Here is an 8,976-nt window from a genome sequence, read left to right as displayed (position 1 = left end):
ATAGGTCTGTTGCCAATCTAATGTTTCTACCATTGTAGGTTACAGATCTCTTCTCCCGAGCTGCTTTCAGGATTTTCTCTTTGTCTCTGAGACTCGTCAGTTTTACTATTAGATGTGGGTGTTGACCTATTTTTATTGATTTCAAGGGGGGTTCTCTGTGCCTCCTGGATTTTGATGCCTGTTTCCTTCCCCAAATTAGGGAAGTTCTCTGCTCTAATTTGCTCCAGTATACCTTCTGCCCCTTTCTCTCTTTCTTCTTCTGGGATCCTAATTATTCTAATATTGTTTCGTCTTATGGTATCACTTATCTCTCGAATTCTGCCCTCGTGATCCAGTAGTTGTTTATCTCTTTTTCTCAGCTTCTTTATTTTCCATCATTTGGTCTTCTCTATCACTAATTCTCTCTTCTGCATCATTTATCCTAGCAGTTAGAACCTCCATTTTTTATTGCACCTCATTAATAGCCTTTTTGATTTTGACTTGGTTAGATTTTGGTTCTCTTATTTCTCAGAAAGGGTTTCTCTAATATCTTCCATGCTTTTTTCAAGCCCAGCTAGTATCTTTACAATCGTCATTCTGAACTCTAGTTCCAACATCTTACTAATGTCCATATTGATTAGGTCCCTGGCAGTCAGTACTGCCTCTTATTCTTTTTTTTTGAGGTGATTTTTTCTGTCTTGTCATTTTGTCCAGAGGAGAATAGATGAATGAGAGAACAAAATGCTAACAGGGTAACAATGACCCCAGAAAAATATACGCTGAACAAATCAGAAGAGACCTTCCAGAAAGTGGTCGCTTTTCTGTTCAGAGAGTTGCTATTCTTTTCTTCGATCTCCTGTTGAGTTCGTAGGTGTTCAGAATTGTTTGACCCCTATCTAGCTGAATTCCTGGGAGCAGACGAAATTTAGGTTTCCTACACCTCAGCCATCTTGCCAAAAAAAAAATCCTAAATGACTTTCAATAAGCGATACCTAAGGGTAAGAAAGGGAAACCTACAATAGCATAGTTTCGACTTACAGGAACATATCATTCTGCTGAATTTGCATAACAGTAACCCTAGAAAGCATAACCTAGTAAATAAATCAACTGATCCAAATTACTTAAACATTGGTTTTAAGAACAAAACCAGTAGATATTTTCATACATTTTTTTTCGAAAAAGGTAAGCGCTGCCATAATCTCAGAACCTCGGTCTTTCCCCGACAAATAACAATATTGAACACCTGCAGGGTGTGGCACAACCTTGTATGATACTGGTTAATCCTCAGAGAAACCCTGTTAAATTTGCATTGTGCTTCTCATGTCACAAAGGAGGGGGCAGTTTCTTAGAGGTTAGGTGAAATGCATAAAACTCCACTCACTCAAACCCAGATGCTCCTTCCTCCCTCTGCCACTCAAAGACCACAGCTCAGTAAACCAGTAAACCGGGGGAGAGTTGGCCCAGCCTAAGGGCCCCACTGGTGCAGATGTGAACAGCTGATCATGCAGCAGTCTTTACCCTGTGAAGATAGCAAACACCAGACCTTACTGACTCATCAGGACCTGCCACATTTACTTGTTTATTTCTTTGATCTCTCTTTCATTCAACCTAAAAAATCTTTAGAGTACCAACCATGTGCCAGGTACTCCTCTATACATGTGATACAAAATAAATCAGTCCAATCCATTCAGGCAGGCAGTTACTTAGGCAGTCATTCATTCAAAACACTTCCATAGTAGGTTCTGGTTATAGAAACTAAAAGGGAATGGTCCCCCTAGGGAGGAGCTTGTGGTTTTATAATGGCCCCTCTTACAGTAGTCAGCTTGGTATTTGTAATGAAGAGGCATCACAGGTTTCATTTAGAAGTACTTGCCTCCAGGGGCGCCTTCTTCAGCAACTTCCTTCCTTCATACTGAGTGATCATGCAAGAATTCTCAAATTGTTCCATTCAGATTGACTGAGAGGTTTTCTATTTTCTTTCAGCTGAATTTGAGAATTCAAGAAATAATCTTCAATCTAAAGAATGCTAATTTCATTTTGGAACACAGCATTGAAAATGAAGCAACATCATTTCAGGCTATTTGTCTAAAATCCTGTCATTACCTGTCAAGAAGCAATTTTGGAGAATTTCTTTTAAAGGAAAGCAAGGAATTTGTAAAAATGTTATCAAGTTATGATATAAACTTTAGAGGGGAAATATTTTAAACAGGTTGAGATGATAACCTCACTGAATCTTTCTGCCTATTACTGTTTACTAGAATGTGTCAAAACCAACTGATTAACAAGGTATAACTTACATTGGGACTTCTATTATATTTCACAGTTGAAGATTTTTTTAAATAAGTTTCATTTGTCATGGGATTGCTACGAGATATATACATAAAAAACAACTCTTATTCTTACTCTTCCTCAACATAGTTGAACATGAAGCAGTTTACTTTGTGAATGCAGCATGAATGAATGACTTTCAGGTAAATTAACAGCAAAGCACCAGGAATGAATGCCATTCAACAAGTGTTAAAGAAACAGAATTTTCTTTGTTTTTTAATAAAACTTAATTTCTGACTCTGAGTCATTCTCCAGTCTTCCCCATTCCACAAAGTCAGAGAAAAAAATACCCTAGTACTTTATGAAGTTCCCACTACCCTCCTTCCTTGAGAAGTACTACAATCTTAGGGCCTCTTGGTATGCCAAAGCATGGGAGGGATGTGTTTTTCAGATAATCCTTTATTGGTGCAAGAGATTAGCACATTTTTTGCAATTTTATGGCCCCTTTAGAATTGGAGATTCTCTGCTACCTTCTTCTTGGAACATGGAAATCTTTTGCTTGGCTGCACAGGTCCCATCTGCCTAGACACAACTTGGAGCTAGTACCCTCTGAATTTTGTGGAATCCACAGTAATATTGTCTGGAAGCAGGAAATGGTCTTCTCTGCTCTTGGAACCCACTGACCTTTCATTCTTCTCTCTCTGTGTGTCTCTCAATCTCTCAGTCTCTCTCTCTCTCCCTCCCCTTGAGCTCCCTAGCTCCCTGCCACTAACTGTGGTTTAGAGAAAATCCCTCTCCCTTCATGTTTCTTTGTAATACTCTTACTATGACCAAAACCCGTAAGTTTTCCTAAGGACTTGAGTGTTTGAGTAACAAAATTCAGAAAGACTTGGAGAATATTTCTGTTTTCTGCCCTGCCATAAGTCATCCCTGAGATAATGAACAAAAAGTTAGCTACCTGCTAGATGAAAGGAAGGGTGGGCATAGCTCAGTCTTTCTAAATATTATCCAGCAATAGCAATAGCTCCTTAGCAGTAGTAGGAGGAGTGATCTCTAACCCTGTATTTCCCAACATCTTATTTTCTTTAAAATAGATTTTTTTAAAAAAAGGGAGAGAGAGAGAGAGAGTGGGGTGTGATAGGCAGAATACTGACACTATGAAAGATATCCACATCTGAATCCTCAGAACCTGTGAATATGATATGTTATGGCAAAGAGGAATTCAGGTTGCAGACAGAATTAAAGTTATTTATCAGCTGACCTTAAAATAGAGATGACCCTGGATTATTCAAGTAGGCCCAATGTAAATTAAAGTTAAAACTGCTGGTTTCCAGTCCCACAGGTAAGGAACTTGGAAGTTATTGTTTGGCCCTAACAAGTAAAAAGCTGAATAGACTGAAAAAAAAAAAAAAAAAATCAACAACTCTTCTTGGATCCATAAGAGAGGTGAGGACCTAGGGCAAACCTCTATCTCCAAGATCAAGAAACACACAGTGTGCATAAAGGAAGTCATGTTTATAGAAGCAGAAACTCAAAAGCGTCAACAGCCATGGGATCCAGTGCCGGGGTAGGAAAACCTGCACTGTAATTGATGAATTGCTGGAAGCTCAGTGAGGGTAAGTCTGACAGTTAAAAACTCTGGGGAGACCCAGTCATAGGGGGGCTCCCACACTTTTATGCGTTTTACCTACAAGAGCTCAACTAGCTTCTCACAGTAAAAATCAGACAAAGATTCCCTTGTGCTTCTCAAAGAGGGAGGGACAAAAAGAAAACCATTTTGAAATACATCAGAGCACCCCGTTCTTTTTCACGAGGCCTGCCCTCAGAAGAAACTAGGTAACCGGAGCCTAACCTGCTAGGGTATTATCAGAACCGAACTGACTTTAGGGAAGGGAAATACCTAACCCCAGTCAGCCCTAGCCCTCTTCTCCTACCTCAAGGGGCAGGAAAAGACTGAAAAACACTTGTAAGTTCACAGTGCCAAGGCATAGGCTCATTAAAAGATTGAGACCTAATCCTAAGACTGTTGAATGCTTCCCCTCCCCTCACACTTACACCACATTACTAAGGGCTTATTTATAGTAGTCCTTTAACCCAGTGCATAATGTCTGGCTAGGAAGGAAACATTACAAAGTGTACCAAAAGGCAAAAAGCACAATATGAAGATAGTGTGACTATCATCAGACATGACTGGGTTATTGGAACTGTCAGACTGAGAATTTAAAACAACTATTATTAGTAATATGCTAAGGGATCTAATGGATAAAGTAGGTAGCATGCAAGAACATATGGGCAATGTAAGCAGAGATGATGGAAATTCTAAGAAAGAACTAAAAAGAAATGCTGGAGATCGAAAACACAGTAACAGAAATGAAGAATGTCTTTGAGGGGCTTATTGGTAGACTGGACATGGCTGAGGAAAGAATTTCTGAGCTTGAGAATATCTTAGTAGAAACCACCAAAACTAAAAAGCAAAGAGAACAAAGACTGAAAAAAACCAAAACAGTATATACAAGGACAACTACAAAAAGTATAACATATGTTTAATAGAAATACCAGAAGAAGAAAGAGACAGGAACAGAAGAAATATTTGAAACAATAAGAACTGAGAGTCCCTCCAAATTAATGTCAGATAACAAACCTTCTCCAGGAAGCTCAGAGAATACCAGGAAGGATAAATGCCAAAATAAACAAACAAACAAAAACAAAACAAAAAAACTCAAACAAGAGCAAAAACAAAACAAATACACCAAGGTGTATCATTTTCAAACAGCAGAATCACAATGATTTAAAAAAAATAAAACATGGAAAAAGTCAGAGGGGAAAAAAAACCCCAACAAAGACAAAGATCCAAATTCTCAGAAACCATGCAAGCAAGAAGAGGGTGGAGCTAAGTGAAATTATGCTAAATGAAATAAGCTAATCACAGAAAGACAAATACTGCATGGTCTCACTTATATGTAGAATCTAAAAAAAAAAGTCTCACTCATTGAAGCATAGAGTAGAATGATGTTTATCAAGGGCTGGGGAGTGGGGGGCAAGGGGATATGCTGGTCAAGGGAGCAAACTTTCAGTTGTAAGATGAATAAGTTCTGGAGACCTAATGTACAGCATGGTGACTAAAGTTAATAATACCACATTCTATATCTGAAATGTGCTAAGAGAGTAGATCTCAAGTGTTCTTATTACACACTCAGAAAAAGGTAACTATGTGAGGCAATGGATATAATTAGCCTAACTGTGGTAATCATTTCACAATGTACATCAAAACATCATGTACACCTTAAAAATATACTCTTTTTCTTTGTCAATAATACCTCGATAAAGCTGGGAAAAAAGATGAAGAATGCCAGAGTGGATCAAAAAATAAGACCTAACAATATGTTGTCTGCAAAAAACCCACTTTAAATATACACATATAGGTGAAAAGTAAATGGATGGAGAGAAATATACCATGCTAAACTTTATCAAAGAAAGGAGGAGTGGCTATATTAATTTCAAACAAAGCAGACTTCAAAGCAAGGAAAGGTAACAGGGATAATGAAAGACATTACAAAATAAAAGGGTCATTTCTCCAAGAAGACGTAACAATCCTTACCCAGTATGTACCTAACAAAAGAGCATCAAACTACGTGATGCAAAAACTAATAAAAATACAAGGAGAAGTAGATGAACCCACTCTCATAGTTGGAGACTTCTGCTATCAGAGATGAGCAGATGTGGCAGGCAGAAAATCAGTAGGGACACAGTTGAAATCAAAACATCATCAATCAACTGGATGTAACTGACATTTATAGACAACTTCATCTAATAGCAGAATCACATTCTTCTCATGCTCATATAGTAAAGCCACTTTGGAAGACACTTTGGCAGTTTCTTACAAAACTAAACATATTCTTACCATACAATCCAGTAATTACGCTCTGTGGTACTTACCAAAAGGAGTTGAAACTGCATATCCAAACGAAAACCTGCATGTGTATGTTTATAGCAGCTTATTAATAATTCCCCAAACTTGAAAGCAACAAAGAGGGCTTTCAGTAGAAGAATGGATAAACTGTGGTACAGACAGACAATCAGCACTAAAAAGAAATGAGCTTTTCTTATCAAGCCATGAAAAGACATGAAGGAAACTTAAAATTACTAAGTGAGAGAAGCCAATCTGAAAGGCTACATACTGTATGATTGCAACTATATGACCCTCTTAGATATAACACCCACTGCTGATTGTTTAAAAAATGATACATTGGACTTTATAAAAAAAAAAACAAATCTTCTGCTTTAGGAAGACACTGTTCAAATTTAAAAAGTATCTAATGAAAGACTCCTATCCATAACATGAAAAACTACCAAAATTCAATTTAAAAAGGAAACAAACATCTCAATTGAAAAATGAGCAAAAGTTTTGAACATAGACTCATTCACTTGTGGTGGTAACAAAAAAATGCTACAACCACTTGGCAAAACAATTTTTCTCCCCACTCCTATTCTTTCACCCAAATGAACTGAAACTTTCTGTTTACATAAAAACCTATACAGAAGTGTTTATAGCAGTTTTATTCGTAATTGCCAAAAACTGAGAATAATCAAAATGCCATTCAACAGGCAGATGGATAAAAAGCTATGGTACATCTATACAATGGAATAGTAATTGGCAATAAAAAGGAACGAACTACTGATTCACCTAACAAAATGGATGAATCATAACTGCGTTTAAAAAACTGAAAGAAGGCTGACTTCAAAGGCTACATCTATTATCTTATTTCCTTTAAATGACATCCCAGAAAAGGCAAAACTATAGGAATAGAAAACAGATCAGTGAGTGAGTGTGGAAGGAGGGGGAGGAGTTGACTACAAAGCGGCTGTACCTGGGAATTTTGAGGGTAATGGAACTGTTTCTCGGTGGCATTTTGATGGTTGGTATATAAATGACTAGGTATTTGTGAAATGCATATATTTTACACTACAAAGAGTGAGTTTTACTGCATGCAAATTAAAAAATAATTCAACTACGATGTCAGGATGAAATCCAGGCTGACACTGAACTCATTATATTACAAATGTGTGACATAACATCACGGAAGGAGTGGGGGGTCGGGGGGAAGGAACTTACCCAAGTAACTGTGGAACAGAAACCGTGGCTCGCACTGGCCCTCCAACTGGAAGAGGGTTCCGGCAGCTCTCCCGCGCTTTGGCGGAGTTCTAGAGTTGGATCTTTTATGTTCCAACTGCTCTTTTGCACGACAAGTTTGTCTGGTGTCCCAGCTCAGGGCGAGGGGGGCGCGAGGTGTGGGGCGGCTCTGGATCCTGAGGCGCAGCAGAACCCCCCCTCCCTCGCGGGACGGTGCTCCTGCCAGCCGGTTGTCACTGTTGTGGCCAAGGGAGCAGAAACCCTGCTCACTGCCGCCCTCCAGCCCAGGCAGAGTCCCAGTGGCTTCCCCCCCCCCCCACCCCCGCCCCGGGCAGCTTGGCTGGGTTCTAGCGCTGATTCCTTTATATTCTAGTTGCCTTTAAACTGAGGCTTTTCTTCTGTACCCCAGAGCCCTTAGTCCTGCCCCGCACCGCAGTTCCCAGGGCGGGAAGTGGGGTTCCCCTCATGAGGCCCACTCTCTCCACTGCACCTGCCCTTCTCCCTTGCCCTTCTCTCTATCTTCTGTGGTGCAGGAGCTGCTCAGTCAGCCCTCTGCTCTTCTTCAGGAGGACTTGCTCTATAAACAGGTGTAGATTTGGTATAAATAGGTGTAAAATCAACAGGTATAAATTTGGTGTGTCCGTGGAGGAGGTGAATTCAGGGTCGTCCAGGGCATCCTGGTAGCTCTAAATAACATTAAGAAACACTGCTGTGACTAGATTCCGGAAGGGTAAGGAACTGTACACAAAGCCACTGTATTATAGTTGATACATTCTGTTTTACATAGGGACACAGGTTAGTCATTGTGCAACTGCTTTACCTGTATACTAAGATGGAACAAATAAGTAAATAAATTCTAGATAACCAGAGCTGCATTACAAGAGAGAAGTGACACGTAATCAAGGGGGAAAGGCTAGATGAACCAAAATGGTGCTGAATTAGAGTCAGAGATATCAGTGTGAACTAACGTTTATTTTAATATATATAAAGATAAAGATGTAAGCATATATGGGTTAATATACGCACGTATATTTGTATGCGAGCTCTAGCCAGTAAAGGGACCTAGTAACAGTGAACACACCTAAAGCCCGGGTCTTATTTTCTAAATGCCATTTTCTCCAATAAAAGGAAACAGAGCTTTTTGAAGAAAAGGCTTTTTCTGTAGCTGGGGCAGGGAAAATACTAGATACACTTCAAATATCTTGAAGTGTCAAAAAGTGGCAAAGCACTTTTTTTAAAAAAGGATAAGGCATGTTGAAAGGGCATAGAAGCAGAGCTGAAAGACCCCTCAATGGCCAAATAAGGAATATGTGAGCAACAAAATAATGATAGCATTGGATTCTAACCTAAAGAACAAAATAAGTATCGACAATTTGATACCAATTTCTCAGTAAAGGATTAATCTTGCCTGAAGAGAGCGTTGGCCTTTACCACCAACTCTTGGGAGGTAACTTCTAAGCCCTCCAGTGTCCTGCCTGATAAAAATGTCTTTGTTTACTTGGAGGCCTTGGGCCTGCCAGATAATCTATGCTAACAATGTTATAGGGGGAGTGCAGGCGGGGCGGGGGGGGGGGGGGGGGGGGGGGGGGGGGGGGGGG

The sequence above is a fragment of the Phoca vitulina genome, unplaced genomic scaffold (genome assembly GCF_004348235.1).
Source record: "Phoca vitulina isolate PV1807 unplaced genomic scaffold, GSC_HSeal_1.0 scaffold8, whole genome shotgun sequence".
Lineage (NCBI taxonomy): Eukaryota > Metazoa > Chordata > Mammalia > Carnivora > Phocidae > Phoca > Phoca vitulina.
This window is presented reverse-complemented; position numbering follows the sequence as displayed.